The 16782-nt window shown below is 46.4% G+C and overlaps 1 protein-coding gene across 3 annotated transcripts in view; it reads left to right on the top strand.

Moving 5' to 3' along the window:
• Positions 1–16782, top strand: part of FAM13A (family with sequence similarity 13 member A) — a 134855-nt gene that overhangs the window by 51293 nt on the left and 66780 nt on the right. The window lies entirely within an intron of this gene.

The following is a 16782-nucleotide window of genomic DNA, read 5'->3' as shown; positions in this document are numbered from 1 at the left end:
TACAGCATTGCAGCAGAGCCTGTGAACACTGGGGAAAATTTTAAGCATTGAGCAACTAGCTTCGTCCGCATTAAATCAGGCCTCTGCTGTGTTTAATCCTATTGGAAAAAAGGATGCTGTGCTTACATGCATGCCTAAAACTCTGGAATGCTAACGGGAGGCTGGGAGAAAGATGCCCTGAAGATGGCTGTCTTCAAAGTTAATAGGTTTGGTAGGAGAGTGAGATGCACTCTAAAAGCCATTTCTGCGACTAATTAGATTTAAGTGTGTGTGTTTTTAAAATAAAAGGCAGCCCTTTTCAGGGCTTCTGTTTGCAAAGAAGCAAGGCTAGCTTAAAAGAATGCTTCTGTTTCTTAGACGTCATTGTCATGAAACAAAACTGGGTTGGAGCTCACTTGTTTTCCCGATTTGTTACGGTACTTTTAATGCTAGCCTGAAAATGTTGCTGTTTTCTAACCATTGCTGGCCAGCCTTGGATTCAGTAGCTCAAACAATGCCCTGTGTTGGAAGTGGCCTCCTATGTCCACCAAGAGGGGCAGTACCATATAGCCCTATAAATCCCATAATGCAAAGTGCCCAGCCCTTCTCTGAAGGGATGGGTGTGCGAGGAGTTGGTAGGTGCAAGAAGCTAAAGAGACAGGGAAAGTCTAAATCAGAATGCTATTCGGGAAGCGACCCTGGCCTGACCTGGAAGCATTTATAGCTAGGCTGAATCAAGGAGAACCAATGGGTTGCTTGGGGTTGGAGACAGAAGAGGATAGGATAGCCCTTTTCTCCCACTGCTTGGTAGCCTTGAGGGGCTTGCATGAGGAGCAGCAGCCTAAGGGCTAGATGGTTCCTGGTTCAAATGCTAGCAGTCCCTGATGCCCTCACAGTAATTCACCCATACAGCAGGCTTGGCCATTAGGTACAGCAGGAGTGGGGAACCTCAGGCCTGAAGGCCAAATTCTGCCCTCCGGGGCTCTCCACCTGGCCACAGGCACCTTCCCCAGGCCACGCCTTCTCCCTAGCTCAACTTTATGCCCTCCTTGAATGTCACTACATGGCGGGGATAGGGGCCTTGATCTCCAGAAATTGTGTGGAAAAGCTAGCCTACTCTACAAAGGAAAAATGGGCACCCATTGCATTGTCCTCCTTGGCCTCTGACCAGCCTCTAAGCATGTTCCCCCGGAAGGTTGGCCAGAGGGGAATGCAGCCCACAGTTGTTGTTGCTTTGTTTTAGAAAAGTTTTTTTCCGCCCCTGAGGTAGAATGAGGCGGCTGCCTGAGATGGGCGGTGGGGGAGAGCAGCAAACTGTTGGAGGTGTGGCCCCATCAGCTTTATTTATCATGCAATTTTAAAGTCATGGCTTCCCCAAAGAATCCTGGGAACCGTAGTTTAAGGGTGTTGAGAGTTGTTGTTTAGTTGTTTAGTCGTGTCCGACTCTTCGTGACCCCATGGACCAGAGCACGCCAAGCACTCCTGTCTTCCACTGCCTCCCGCAGTTTGGTCAAACTCATGTTCGTAGCTTCGAGAACACTGTCCAACCATCTCGTCTTCTGTCGTCCCCTTCTCCTAGTGCCCTCAATCTTTCCCAACATCAGGGTCTTTTCCAAGGATTCTTCTCTTCTCATGAGGTGGCCAAAGTATTGGAGCCTCAGCTTCACGATCTGAGAGTTGTTAAGAGACCCCTATTCCCCTCACAGAGCTACAGTTCCCAGAGTTCCCTGGGAAGGGAGAATTATTGTTAAATCATTCTTGTATATGTCTGGTGTGAATATGGCCTCAAGCAGGCAACTTCTTCATTTGCATTTTCATGTGTGTTTGGGCTAACACAGAGATGCAATTCAGGAATCTCAGGACAGGAATAAGTAGGAATCAGTTTTCAAGCCACCACCCCCCAACCCGGTTCAAAGTAGCTGCCACCTTGAAATAAATATCTCAGAATATTTCAGAAGATCTCAAAGCCATGCAAGAATTCCCTATAGCAATTCCAGGAGCGACTTCCTTGATTTCTCAATTTTGTTTTGCTTTGAACTGTGTTTGCTTTGAGCTATTTTGCTTTGCTTTGAACAGTCAATTTTGTTTTGCTTTGAACAGACTATTTTTCTTTATTTTTTTTAAAAGAGATTGCCCTGGGAGTAACACTTGACCAGGCCAGAAGCTACTCCCGTTGCTTATTTGACTTCTGTGAGGCTAGAAGGGAAAGTCTGGAAATGGGGAAATGGATCTGTTGAATGCCTAAAGTGTCAGCCCTTTGTAGTATCCAGATCAATCCACCTGTTGTGGCATTGCTTCTGCCTTCCACCCTCGTTCTGTGCTGCGATGCACCAGGGCAAAGCATTGGAGAGAACCCAAGACTGTTGACAGGGTTCAGCACCGTGAATTGCAGACTCCCAGTGGACAGCTCCCTTCCCCTGCCCGCTCCATGCTCTTTAATACCAGCCTCTGCACCTGTCTTCCTCCAAGTAAGAGTTTTTCCTGTGTAGTTGGCTGGGTTTTTTTTAACTCTAAGAAAGGATGTATTCATGAATTTGCTGAGAAAGGCAGAACCTTTCTTATCCCAGATAAGCATTCCCCTTGGTCTGTTTTCCTATCCATCCCCCAGCTAACCATCAACTCTTCTGCCCTCATTCCTGCTGCTTGTTTCGTTTGTTGTCTCTTGGCTAGACTAGGCACTTTGTCCCAGGTGAAGCTGAGGTGAAGGCACCCTGTGTGTGGATTATGAGAGGAATGTGGACACCGTTCAGGTTTTTTCTTGTCCGTGGCCGTCATGGGACTCTGAGGTGCCATTGGCAAACATATATGTTTACTTATTTGGAGTACTGTAATCCATTTTATTGTTTCGCCCAAGCATGGGGAATCTGCAGCTTGAGGACCTAATATGCTCCATGGGGGAGCCTGGAGGGAGAGAAGGAAGGTGAGGGTGGGGAAAGCTGGGGCAAAGTTGATGGCATGAAGAAAAGAGCAGGAGTTGACTTCTTAGCGCTTAGGGCCCTCGTATTTACGGGACCGCCTCTCCTGGCATGCCCCGCAGAGAACCTTAAGGTCCATGAATAACAATAGTTTAGAGGTCCCTGGCCCTAAGGAAGTCAGACTATCCTCCACCAGGGCCAGAGCCTTTTCAGTGATGGCTCCGACCTGGTGGAATGCTCTGTCCCATGAGACTAGGGCAGGGGTCCCCAGACTTACTGGGCTTTGGGCCGGTTCCCACCGCGCCGATGGCACGGCGGGCTGGCAGGCGGGGGAGTGCGTGCCTGTGCACATACGCACGGGCGCTTACCGGCGCGGCGGCGTGCTTCCAGGTCGGAAAAAGCGCCGGAAATCGTTTGTGCGCATGCGTATGGGCCTCCCCCGACCCGGAAGTGCACCAGAAATGACCTCTTCTGGGTCGGGAGAGGCCCATACGCATGTGCACAAAGGATTTTCGGCACTTTTTTCCAACCTGAAAGAGCGCCGCCGCGCTGCGCGCTGTAAGAGCGGGCGGCGGCGAGTGGCGGGGGTCATCGTGGGCCGGATTGGGAGGCCAATTGGGCCGCATCCGGCCCCCGGGCCGTAGTTTGGGGACCCTGGACTAGGGCCCTGCAAGATTTAACCTCCTTCCGCCAGGCCTGTAAGACAGAGCTATTCCTCCTGGCCTTTAATTTGAACTCAGCCTGATCTTTTATTTCCCTTCTCTTCCCCTCTCCCCCTTTTTTTATGAAGATTACCCATTCTGGGACCCCACAGCTAATTCTCCCCTGGCCTCCTCGCTGGCCCAAGTAGATCTAATTTAGGCAGCTAGCCCTGGTGACTATCTAATGTTTATTGGATGGATTTTCCCCAAATTGATTCTTGAACTTGAATTTTATTGTTATTCATGCTTTTATACTGTATTTTATGCTGCTTTTATGTTGTATTACAATTAAGTGTTTTAAATTTGTTGTTAGCTGCCCTGAGCCCGGGTTTTTGAACCGGGAAAGGTGGGGTATAAATAAAAAATTATTTATTATTATTATTATTATTGACAAGGAAATGAGGGGCCATGGTTCAGTGGTAGAACATCTGTTTTGCTTGCAGAAGATTCCCAGTATCTCCAGATTGGCTGGGAGAACTCCCTGTCCAAAACAGCTTCTGCCAGCAGGGCATGTCATTTTAGGGAGTGAAACTTAATTTTTGCAAATATCTTCCATGAGGAGTCTTTTAAAAATATGTTTTGCGGTGTGAGGAATTTTTGTTTTTGTAACTGGTAAGTGCGTTTGATGAAGAAGCATGCGAACTGCTTTCGGAAACCCAAAGAATTAAAAATTTCTTTCTGTAAAATATAAAAAATGAAATCAAGAATAGAGAGGAAAAATTCTAGCGTAAAGCTGACATAAACTAACCTGTGGGAAACAACAACAAAGAAAACCAGATATGATGGAGAAGGGTTGGAAGTTTTGTTTATTTGTGGAAATGGAATACATCTTGAGACATGATTTTGGTATGTATGATTTCAGTTTTGAGAATTTGGTTTGATGTATTTTGTTACATATTTTATTTGTTTACATTTGTAAAGACTTGATGTAAATAATTTTTAAATCCTTATTTGAAATAAAGGTATTTTAAAATTAAAAAAAAAATCTCTCTGAAAATGTCAGGCAATGCTAAATAATAATAATAATAATAAATATTAATATATGATATATCTGCAAGTATTTTGCAATCGTTTTAATGATTTCTGTGCAATTTTACGCACATTTTGCTTACCCAGCAAGACTAAACCATATCAATTTAGCCAAAATATATTTTGAATTCTCAAAGTCATTTTTAGCACCCATCATCTTGGGAATTTGAAAGCTGAAAAATCCAACACGCTCTATTCTTCCAGCCAGTGTAGCCAGTACTGAGCTAGATGGACCAATGGCCTGATTTTGTGTATGGCACCTCCCTGTGTCCGCATGAGTGGCCACAATGTCTGTGTTCTGACTCCACTGTCATGAGCAGGCATCCCCAAACTGCGGCCCTCCAGATGTTTTGGCCTACAACTCCCATGATCCCTAGCTAACAGGACCAGTGGTCAGGGATGATGGGGATTGTAGTCCAAAACATCTGGAGGGCTGAATTTTGGGGATGCCTGGCCCCGCGGAGGACCTTAAGGTCCACAAATAATAATATTCTGGAGATCCCGAGTCATAAGATGGCTAGATTGGCCTCTACTAGAGCCAGGGCCTTTTCAGTACTGGCCCCAACCTGGTGGAACGCTCTTTCCCAGGAGACCAGGGTCCTGCGGGATTTGTCTTCTTTCCGCAGGGCCTGCAAAACAGAGCTGTTCCGCCTGGCCTTTGGGTTAGACTCAGCCTGACCCCTGTGTTTTTCTCCTTCATGGCTTGGATTTATGGCCTACTTGAAATGAGGCTGCACTTTAATTTTAATACTGTATTTTAATCTGTATTTTAATTAATTGTTTTTTATGTTTTATTGTAATTCTGTTGGTGTCAGCCGCCCTGAGCCCGGTTTTTGACTGGGGAGGGCGGGGTATAAATAAAAATTTATTATTATTATTATTATTATTATGAGCATTATTCCTCTGAAAACTAGTTGATGGCAACTGCAAGGAGGGAGAGTGCTGCTCTGCTCGGGTCTTGCTTTCAGGCTTCCCCCAGGCACCTGCTTGGCTGCTTTGAGACTGGGATGCTAGACTAGATGGGACCTTTTCCCCTTAAGTGATCAATTCAGAGCTGTGGCAGGACTGACCTGTTGATTGCTCGACAGGTGGCAAATTATAGGGAGAGAGGGGAGATGCATCCTGTCCACTTTGGGCTGCTTCTAGCCTCCCCTATTGCAGGTGTGTTGCTGATATTATCCCTAAACAAATGCAACCCTCTGCTGTGGGCCGGAAGGATTCCCCAACTGCTGGTTTAGCCTTTGCACAACATCAAGAAAAAAATACGAAAATGGAAAGTGGTATACAGTGGTGCCTCGACTTAGGAATTTAATACGTTCCGAAGGCACCTTCGTAGGTCGAAAAATTTGTAAGTCAAAAAGTGTCATTGGAAACGTGATTTCCCATAGGAATGCATTGGAAACGGAAAAATTAGTAAGTCGAAAAAACGCTATCTAAAACCGCTGCATGTCGAGAAATTCGTAAGCGTGCTGCCATTTGCCCCATTCGTAAGTCGAAAAATTCGGTTGTCAAGTCGTTCGTAAGTCGAGGTACCACTGTACCAGCAAATACTAGCTTCAGAAGATGGCTTTTCCTCAGGATCATAATGGAGGCCTCATCTCATCCTGCTAATCATCAGTCTTCCACCACACCAGATCCTTTACTCACATGCATCTGCTTTGCAGGTTTTCTTTACAAAGCCAAAAGCCAAGCTTTTGTGCTGCTGTTGTTTGTTTTTCCAGTTCTGTGCAATGCAGAGTTTCACTGCTATTAGCAGGTATACTGTGCATTCTTTATAAGACAAAGACTCGGTTGTCACTGTCTGTACTTTTCTGCACTTAGTTTCCCTCTGACCTCACTGCTTACAATCCGCCACACACACACACACCCAAACCATGGATATGCATACCTGTAACAATTCAGATATCTGATGAATTGGACTGTTGGTTCATGAAAGCTTTTGCCAGGGTGGTCCAACACATGGTCTGAGAGCCTCATGTGGCCTTCAAGGCCTTTTTGGCAGCCCTCAGCAACATTTGACACCCCTCTCAGCCCTTGTGCTGCCTTCCCAAAGACAGGTAAGCGAGGCGCTGGGCTTCGTGAAGGAGGGATGAGGGCTCTGACAGAGTTCTTCTTCCCAAAGTGTAGTTAGCACTTTGGGAAGGAGAAGGGAGGAATCAAAGTACTCCTGCAGCCCGTCTGGTATGAAAAGTTTGACCGCACTGGTTTATGCCATCATAAAATGGTTAGGCTTTAAAGTGCCACAACACTCTTAGAAACTAGCTACCAGGTCATTGCTGCCAAGTTCCCAGTGGTTGGTGGGGATGTGGGAGTTATTTTATACATGTATTGTTTGTGGTTTTGCATGAACGCCTCAACGTTAAAATGCATTTTTTGTTTATGCTTTCAAATACGTTGCAAGTCACTTGGAGACGTCTGTGTAACAAGCGATGAATAATAATAATAATAATAATAATAATAATAATAATAATAATAATAATTTATTATTTATACCCCGCCCATCTGGCCGGGTCTCCCCAGCCACTCTGGGCGGCTTCCAACAAAAGAATAAAACACAATAATCTATTAAACATTAAAAGCCTCCCTGAACAGGGCTGCCTTCAGATGTCTTCTAAAAGTCTGGTAGTTGTTTTCCTTTTTGACATCTGTTGGGAGGGCGTTCCACAGGGCAGGCGCCACCACCGAGAAGGCCCTCTGCCTAGTTCCCTGCAACTTGGCTTCTCGCAACGAGGGAACCACCAGAAGGCCCTTGGTGCTGGACCTCAGTGTCCGGGCAGAATGATGGAGGTGGAGACGCTCCTTCAGGTATACTGGACCGAGGCCATTTAGGGCTTTAAAGGTCAGCACCAACACTTTGAATTGTGCTCGGAAACAAGTCCAATTAATAATAATCCAACCTCAGAGCTGTTGTGTAGAGTTTGCAGTTCTGCTGGAACAGAGTTGAGTGGTAACGGGTGAGAAAGTAAGCAGGTTATTATGATCCTTCGGTGTATTCTGCCAGAGCTTTTGCAATTGCAGCATGCACTGTCCTGGGTATTTGCCAGGGCAAGTACACTGTGTCACCTTGCGGGTATGCCTGGATGTTTCCAGAGTGAAGCTTTGCTTTTGTGCCCCAGCTGTACTTCTCAGCCTCGCTTATATGGCTTCCTATTCCAATGGTAAAGGGTTTATTGGGTTTGCAGTCCTTTAGCAACGTCATAAACAAGGTGGAGATGTGCGCGTGTGGGTGTATCTTAATTCCTTGGGGTACTGCAACACTCAAACAGTCCTGTCCTTTTCACAGCACAGGGCAATAGGTGCAGTGTTTGAAAATCAGATATATAAGCTAATCACCAACGACACCTTAAACCTAAATAAAATAAAAAATTCCTTCAGTAGCACCTTAAAGACCAACTAAGTTTATATTTTGGTATGAGCTTTCGTGTGCATGCACACTTCTTCAGATACACATGTATCTGAAGAAGTGTGTATCTGAATGTATCTGAAGAAGTGTGCATGCACACGAAAGCTCATACCAAAATATAAACTTAGTTGGTCTTTAAGGTGCTACTGAAGGATTTTTTTTATTTTGCTTCGACTCAGACCAACACGGCTACCTACCTGTAACCTTAAACCTAGGCTGTAGTTACCACAGTGGAATGTCTAGGCCCCTTTTTGTTTCTGCAGTGGGGCTTCTTCTTCTTTGTATTATTATTATTATTATTATTATTATTATTGTTATTTTCATTTCTATATCACTTTATATTTTTTAAAATCTCAAAGCAGCACATTAAAACATCAAATAAAACAATCCTGAATAGAACAAAGTTTCAAGGAAAATATTTCAGAACCTTCTCTAAATGACATTTTGCTTTCCCCATCTTTAATTACCTACTTAATCTTCCCCACGTAGCAGAACTATGCAAGCAAGCCAGTGTAGTGTAGTGGTTAGGGTGTCTGCCTAGGACCTGGGTGACCTTGGGCCAGTCACAACCTCTTAACCCACCTCGCAGGGTCATTGTAGGGATTAACTGAGGAGGGTTGTGAACCATGTTCTCCTTGGAGATACAGGTGGGATATAAATGCAATAAATGAGCTCTAATTAAGAAAGCTGGAGGGGCCGGCCAGATGAAGATGTCAGTCACCATCCTGGCATCCAGAGATCTCCGTGTGGTCGCAATTGGACCTGCGCCAGTCGCAAAACGCACCTGGCGCCTGGGGGATTTCCATAGCTGCCAAGTTATCCATTTTTTAAAGGGTTTTTCCCTTATGCTGAATAGGCTTCCTCGCGAGAAAAGGGAAAACTTGGCAGCTATGGATTTCTAACACAGCATAGGGCACAGCAGTAGGGGCATAAACAGAAGTAGTGGCAGCCATTAGCCATAGGTAAAATGCAATGCAAAGGCATCTTCTGTTTCTACTGAACAGCTTTGCTCCCGTAAGTCGTGCCCTTATTTTGTAGTTAGCAAATTTTGGATCATCTGAACCTTTTCGTATGTTTTGTGGACTCGGTTTTGTACTATAGGGGACAAAAAACTTGGGGGAGGGAGAGGGGAGGATAACACTACCAGCCATGTCTCTCCAGTACTGCAGCAGCCAGACACCCAGAGCAGAAAAACAGCAACCTCGAAGCCTATATCACAAGAGCCTTTGTTGCCTGTTCCCTCGAAGAATGTATTTCTCAAAGTTTGGTTATGCAACACCCTTTGCAGTGCCAACATCCCACAATGGGATACAGAATGGGGCTGATTGCATAGGAGGGTGGAGACAAATGTGCTTCTAAAAAATGAAGTGAGTCAGCCTGGAAAAACTAACACAATAAGGGCCTAAAGCATAGGGAGAGATGGCGAGAGAAGCTATCTCCTCAATTAAAGTGGCTCAGGTCACATGATGGTTTTTTATTACTGTATATTCCTGCGTATAAGACTACTTTTTAACCCAGGAAAATCTTCTCAAAAGTCGGGGGTCGTCATATACGCCGGGTCGTATTTCTTATACGGCGAGTATATCCCAAACTCTATATTTTAACTGGAAAAGTTGGGAGTCATCTTATACGCCCAGTCGCCTTATACGCCGGAATATACGGTAACTGGCAGCTTCTCAAGGGAACCTACTTCAGGGAACCTGAAGCCCCCCAGATCCAGTTAGACCACAACTCCCATCGCCTCTGACTATTGACTATACTGGCTGGGGCTGATAAGAGATGGAGCCCCCAAACTTTCTGTAGGGCCACAGGTTGATGGGTGATGGCGGCAAGCTCTTCTTTCGGCCTCGATTGACTTTGCCTGGGAGCAGTTCCCAAGTGGAAACAATCCCAGCAGGTCTTTTATTTGCAAATTTAAAAGGCACCGAATCCAAGCCCTGCTTGTCAAGGAACAATCAGGAGAACATTGCAAGGCTAATGATTGTTCCTGGGCATTGGTGACTATTCACACTGGATGGTCATATGTGCTTATTTGAATGCAGGCTTACAAACCTGTTTAAGAATGCCTTGCATAAGAACACAGGATCTTGCATGCTGGATCAGACCAATGGACCCTGTTCCCACAGAAACCAACCACAGAAACCTGTAAGCTGGACCTGAGCACAATGGCTCTCAGCCCACCTGTGATTCTTGGCAACTGTGGAGGTAGATCCTAGTTGTCACGGCTAGTAGCCACAGAATGAATGTCTTGGCCTCCCTGATTTGCCCAGTCCTCTTTTAAAGCTGGGGGACGTGGGTGGCGTTGTGGGTTAAACCACAGAGCCTAGGGCTTGCCGATCAGAAGGTCGGTGGTTCGAATCCCCGCAACGGGGTGAGCTCCCGTTGCTTAGTCCCAGCTCCTGTCAACCTAGCAGTTCGAAAGCACGTCAAAATGCAAGTAGATAAATAGGTACCGCTACAGCGGGAAGGTAAACGGCGTTTCTGTGCGCTGCTCTGGTTCGCCAGAAGCGGCTTAGTCAAGCTGGCCACATGACCTGGAAGCTATACGCCGGCTCCCTCGGCCAATAATGCGAGATGAGCGCGCAACCCCAGAGTCGGTCACGACTGGACCTAATGGTCAGGGGTCCCTTTACCCTTTACCTTTACCTTTTAAAGCTATCCAAGCTGCTAGCCATCACTGCCTCCTGTGGGAGGGAGTTCCATAGTTTTAACTATGCACTTTGTGAAAAAGTGCTTTCTTTTTTACCTGCCCTTAATCTTCCAACATTCAGCTTCCTTGGATGTCCACAAGTTCTATTGTTACGAGAGAGGGATAAAAACTCTTTTCTCTGTCTGCTTTCTCCATAATCGTACTTGTCCTTTCTCTAGATTTTCTCAAATGCCGCAACCTTTTCTCTTAGGGGGAGTCACTCCAGACTTTTGATCATTTTGGACCATTTCCAGCTCTGTGCAGAGAACTGTTTCTCCGACTCCCTTCATCCAAAAGTCAGTTCAGGCACTGTCAACTGCTCTGTATCTTCCGTTGTGAAGACAGATTAAAGGATTCCATTTCTCGGCAAGCTCCTTTTCCTCCTTTACCACACCTTTGACTCCCTTGTCATCCAGTGGTTCGACCCCCACCCTGGACTTGTCTCTTAAGGAAAGTGGTCTAATCATTTTATTTATCCCTTTCTTATTCTGATGCACTAGCCTTTATTACATTGGACAGCTATAACTTTTATCTGTCGGCACATCGTAACTTTATATAATGGCACAATCAGACTCGTTGTTTTGTTTCCCGTCCCTTTCTTTATAATTTCTGGATAACTGTTTTGGTCCCCACCCTGCTACAACACATACCATGCTTTCTATTCTTCATCTCTCTCTTCCCTGTGGAGTCGCAACCAGTTTTGGTGTCATCAGCAACTGTTTGGGAAGTTCATCGTGTTTGTCCTGATGAGTGGTGTTATTACTGCAGAATCAAGCAAATAAGTGGCTTTTATTTTTATCTGGAAGCAGGTATTAATCGCAACTTGGAAGTTTCAGTTGTGTCAAAATACTCCTGTATTAAGTCATCTTCATTGGCTAGCGCTTTGTTTCTAGGCTTAATTTTACAGTCAGGGTCTGTAATCCAGGGTATCATGAGCATGGTGCCGATAATGCCAGGCTTGCAGGTTCGATCCCCATATGGGACAGCTGCATATTCCTGCATTGCAGGAGGCTGGACTAGATGATCCTCAGGGTTACCTTCCAACTCTACAGTTCTTTGATTCCATCCTCTATGAACCTACCTGAACATGGAGATCTACACTGGAGACACGGTTGCTTGCTCCCCCACAGAGACATGGCGGGTAGATATGAGAGACAGGGCCTTCTCTGTCCTGGCCCCAAAACTGTGGAACGCCTTCCCTGAGAAGGTCTACCTGGCCCCATCTCCTCTATTTCTATTTTAATCCATGGGGATTTAAATAGAAAATTAAATTTTTTGAACTGTAGCTGATCTTCTGTTGGCTGATAAATTTTGTTGTTGTTGTTGTTGTTGCCCTCTTGTTTTCTAAATCTTTTTTTATCACCCCTTTTTTTAAAAAGCTAGCCTCTCTGGCTATCTTTTAGATGGGAAAGTGGAACAGAAGCAATTGGAAATTAATGAATTGGTGTTGCAGGGCTTTGCAGAAACGTTTCTTTAATGTCAGGGTTGTGGGTTCGAGACCCACATTGGGCAAAATATTCCTGCATTGCAGGGGGTTGGACTAGATGACCCTCGTGGTCCCTTTCCTGCTCTACAATTCTCTGATTTTCTGATGCACTGCTTGTGTTCCAGATACAATTTCTCAGACATCTCCCATTATGGGGAAAGAGACTCAAAAGAGTCGAGGTCACCAGTTCTGAATAGACATCATTATCTACGTTATCTCAGTCTTGGTTCTGCCACAGCTACAAATGATTTTGAGTACTATGTGCAGCCTGCCTTCCGCCTTTGCCGAAGGAGTTCACCTAAGGATCCCCATGACGCGGCAGAAATATTTTTTAATCAAGGCAGAGACCGAGTTAGAGAGATTGTACTTGTGTCTACAATTTGAACAATTCCATCAGTGGGCCTCAGGGCCTGGGGCGAAGCAGCTTTTCCTTTTATTGGTTTCTAAGAGTGATGGAGGCCATGGTCACCATTGGCCCTCACTGAAACACATCTTAAAATCTCTCTGAAGGGAGTCCAATCCATTGGTCGCCCATTGGCACCCATGGGTGGATATGCACCCACAGAAGCCATCCACAGCACCCAAAGGGGCCCCATCCACCCCATGCTGAAATTACACTTGAAGGAAGCACTCTGTTGTGGCAAATGGTACGATTTTCCAAGCTTTGTTGCAGTGTGAACGGGGGAAATTGGAGGGCTCAGTTATTCCCTTCCCAGCTGCGACTACCCCTTGTTGAAAGCGCCATTTTGAAAACACTGGCTTAAGGCTTCAAAGACGCGTTCTGGGCTAGGTTTATTTGAAGTCTGACTAAATCAGCTGGAGCACCGCCAAAACCTGTGATGCGCTCCTCTGTACCCTTTTGAATACAGGCTAGAGAAGCGGCCACCTCTGTGTAGAAATGCCATAGCGCCATTTCGTGCTCATAGCAGCTTCTTCTCTGTGGCCAAAAGCCAGGCAGGGTCAAGCAACTCCCAGTTCCAAGAAAACGGTATTTATAGCCTGTTTCAGGTTTACAGAGTGCCTCGCATAGGTCCGGTTCCCCTGGCACGCTAAACTAAATCTTGGCTCTCCCTCAGCTGCTTTGCTCCTCCCTGGTCCACAGTGTTCTGGGCCAAGCCAAGGTTTGGTTTGGCTTAACATGTCGTCAGAACTAAGCCATAGATTATTTCAGCCATCCTTACAGCAGGTCATCTACCGGGGGTGGGGTGGGGGGTAGCTATGCTAAGACCGTGTAATGAGCGTGTGGCTGAGATAAAACTTCGTGTCTTGGTTGCCCTGGGCAGCAAGAAAACAAAGAGGTGAAAGTAAACTGTACCAGTGACCATGTGTGTCGACATAAATAATTTGAGACCAGGTAGACCTATGACTTGTCCAGTCATAGGTCCAGCTGTGAGAGCCTTCTGGTGGTTCTGTGAGAGGTGAAGCTACAGGGAACCAGGCAGAGGGCCTTCTCGGTAGTGGCACCCGCCCTGTGGAACGCCCTCCCATCAGATGTCAAGGAAATAACCAACTATCAATGACTTTTAGAAGACACCTGAAGGTAGCCCTGTTCAGTGAAGTTTTTAATGTTTGATGTTTTATCATTTTTATTATATTCTGTTGGGAGAAGGGACGTGGGTGGCACTGTGGTCTAAACCACTGAGCCGCTTGGGCTTGCCAATCAGAAGGTTGGCGGGTTGAATCCGTGCAACTGGGTGAGCTCCCGTTGCTCTGTCCTAGCTTCTGCCAACATAGCAGTTCGAAAGCACACCAGTGCAAGTAGATAAATTGTTGCAGCTGCGGCAGGAAGATAAATGGCGTTTCTGTGCGCTCTGGCTTTCGTCATGGTGTTCCGTTGTGCCAGTAGCGGTTTAGTCATGCTGGCCACATGACCCGGGAAAGCTGTTTGTGGACAAACAGCGGCTCCCTCAGCCTGAAAAGCGAGATGAGCACCACACCCCATAGTTGCCTTTGGATATTCTGTTATTTATAGCTAAAGTTATTATTATTATTATTATTATTATTAGGACCCAGGTGGCGCTGTGGTTAAACCACTGAGCCTAGGGCTTGCTGATCAGAAGGTCGGCGGTTCGAATCCCTGTGACAGGGTGAGCTCCCGTTGCTTGGTCCCAGCTCCTGCCAACCTAGCAGTTCGAAAGCACATCAAAATGCAAGTAGATAAATAGGAACCGCTACAGCGGGAAGGTAAACGGCGTTTCCATGTGCTGCTCTGGTTTGCCAGAAGCGGCTTTGTCATGCTGGCCACATGACCTGGAAGCTGTACGCCGGCTCCCTCGGCCAATAATGCGAGATGAGCGCGCAACCCCAGAGTCGGTCACGACTGGACCTAATGGTCAGGGGTCCCTTTACCCTTTACCTTTAATTATTATTATTATTATTATTATTATTATTATTATTATTATTATTTGCATATGTCTGGGTCCTTAAAAATAAATACATTTAGAACCCCATGGTGGGGAGTGTGCTCCCCCCAAAAAACCATCTGATGAGTATTGACACACACAAAATTAAATATATATATTTATGTTTGCATTCTGTCCTTTTTGGTGCTATAGTCTATTTATATCACCCCCAAGGCTGCATGTGACAATACAAGAGGAAATGGAATCTGAAGTGTCCTTGTGTGTTGAGACAGTCCCAGAAAGTGCCCAGCAAACTGTTACATATGCTGTTCCTGACAGATTGAATGACAGTTTTTAATAACTTGATATGTTCCCGGAAAGCCCTTTGAGAAGCTTGCTGCCAGGCCTCCTCCGAGGAGCCAAGAAATAGTCAGATAGTGCAGCGTGCGGCAAAATTAACACGTTTTGATGCTGGGTGTGTCAACTCCCGTAAAGGCCAGTTTCTGACCAGCAATGTATTCTCGCCCAGCTCCACCCAAGACACACACAGGTTCTAGGGGAGCCTATGCAAACAGCTATTTATTGGCCGCACTCCTTAAAATTTGAGCTGCAGCTGGCTAGTCGTACACGTTGCTCTTCTCCCAAATGACTGACAGCAGAATTACATAATCTGGAGGACTGAGATGTTCACATAATTGTAGGTATCTCGTCTTTACACATGAGTGCAAAGAATGAGTCAGTGAAACGAAGCTACAGCTTTTCAGCTTGTCTCCTGAGGCAGCTGTAAATAGGCTCTTGGTGGAAGGAAAAGCTTCGAATTGTAATAGCTGCAAATTGCTTGGAAACCACCAAAGTCGCATTCATAGTAGGGCTGGGTGATACCTGGATTTCAACATCTTGATATTACCACTAGCTAAACATCGGTGATACACTGATATATTAAGATGTCTGACATAAGGATGGAGCTATGCAGGGGTGTAGGAAGATAGGGGTGGTGTGGGTGGGCCGCCCTGAGCGGCGGGCTCCAAGGGGCGCCATCCTTACCTTCCAAGTCCCGGACTGCAGAATCCGGGACTGGCAGCCATGTGACACCGGAAGTTGCGTCAACGTAACTTCTGGTGTCGCTTTGCCCTTCTATGGGCAACAAAAATGGCCGCCGCCGGCTTCGAAAGTCGCTTGTACGCATGTCAGGAAGTGCATCGACACAACTTCCGGTGTCGCTCCGCCCATCTATGGGCACCAAATTGGCCGCCGTCAACACCGGAAGTCGCGTCTATGCACTTCCGGACATGCGTACAAGCGACTTTTGAAGCCGGCGGCGGCCATTTTTGGTGCCCATAGAAGGGCAAATCGGAAAGGAAAAAAATGGCCGCCAGCAGGAGAAAAACGGGAGACGAAGTGATACGGGGGACCACCGGGAAAAGGTAAGTAAAAATGGGGGGGTTCCCGGGGAAAACGGGGTACTTGGCAGCTGTGGCGCCATCGCGGGTGCCTGCCCTGCCCTCGGAACGTGTGTCATGCCCCTCTGGGAGGCACGCCACACCCCCGGAACTCATGGTCCGCCCCTCCGGGAGGCGCGCCACGGCCCTGGAACGTGCGCCCCCCCCCCTCCGGGAGACGCAGCCCATCCCCAGAACAGGCGCCAGCCCTGCCCCCGGTGCCGGAGCATGAAGCTCCGCCACTGGAGCTATGTAGAGGCATTGGCAGGCTACATGGTTTCCCCCACATTGTGATTCTTGCATCACACACACACACACACACACACACACACACACACACATTGTGATTCGCGATATATTGCCAGGTCAAAAATTATGAAACCAATATCACGATATGGACTTCAGACCAGTTTTAGATGATGTATTGATATATTGCCCAGCTCTAGTTCACAGAGAAGGCGTGGAGGGGCTTCCTGAGGTGAAGCCAATACTCCAGATTCCCTGAGATGTTAGTGTCCCATCTGAGCCAGCCTCTATAGTTCATGCTTGGATCATTTAGTTTGAATACAGTTTTGCTAAAGTCATGTGTAGACTTAACCATTCCACTCACACTCTTTTTCAGGCCAAGTATAATTAATTAATTACTTACTTGCCTTAAGGCAGCAATGGGTAACTCCATCCCGCAAGCCTACTGAGCCCCACACAGCTAAATCGGATTTCCCCCCGCATCCTAATTAGAAATTGCTTTTCTGCCTCTGCTTGGTGTCTCATGTTTCTGAAGAAAGGAAACTGCTACATA

This window comes from Zootoca vivipara, chromosome 9 (genome assembly GCF_963506605.1).
Source record: "Zootoca vivipara chromosome 9, rZooViv1.1, whole genome shotgun sequence".
In the NCBI taxonomy this organism is placed as follows: domain Eukaryota; kingdom Metazoa; phylum Chordata; class Lepidosauria; order Squamata; family Lacertidae; genus Zootoca; species Zootoca vivipara.
The sequence above is the reverse complement of the archived record's forward strand: the minus strand, read 5'-3'. Positions and strand labels throughout refer to the sequence as shown.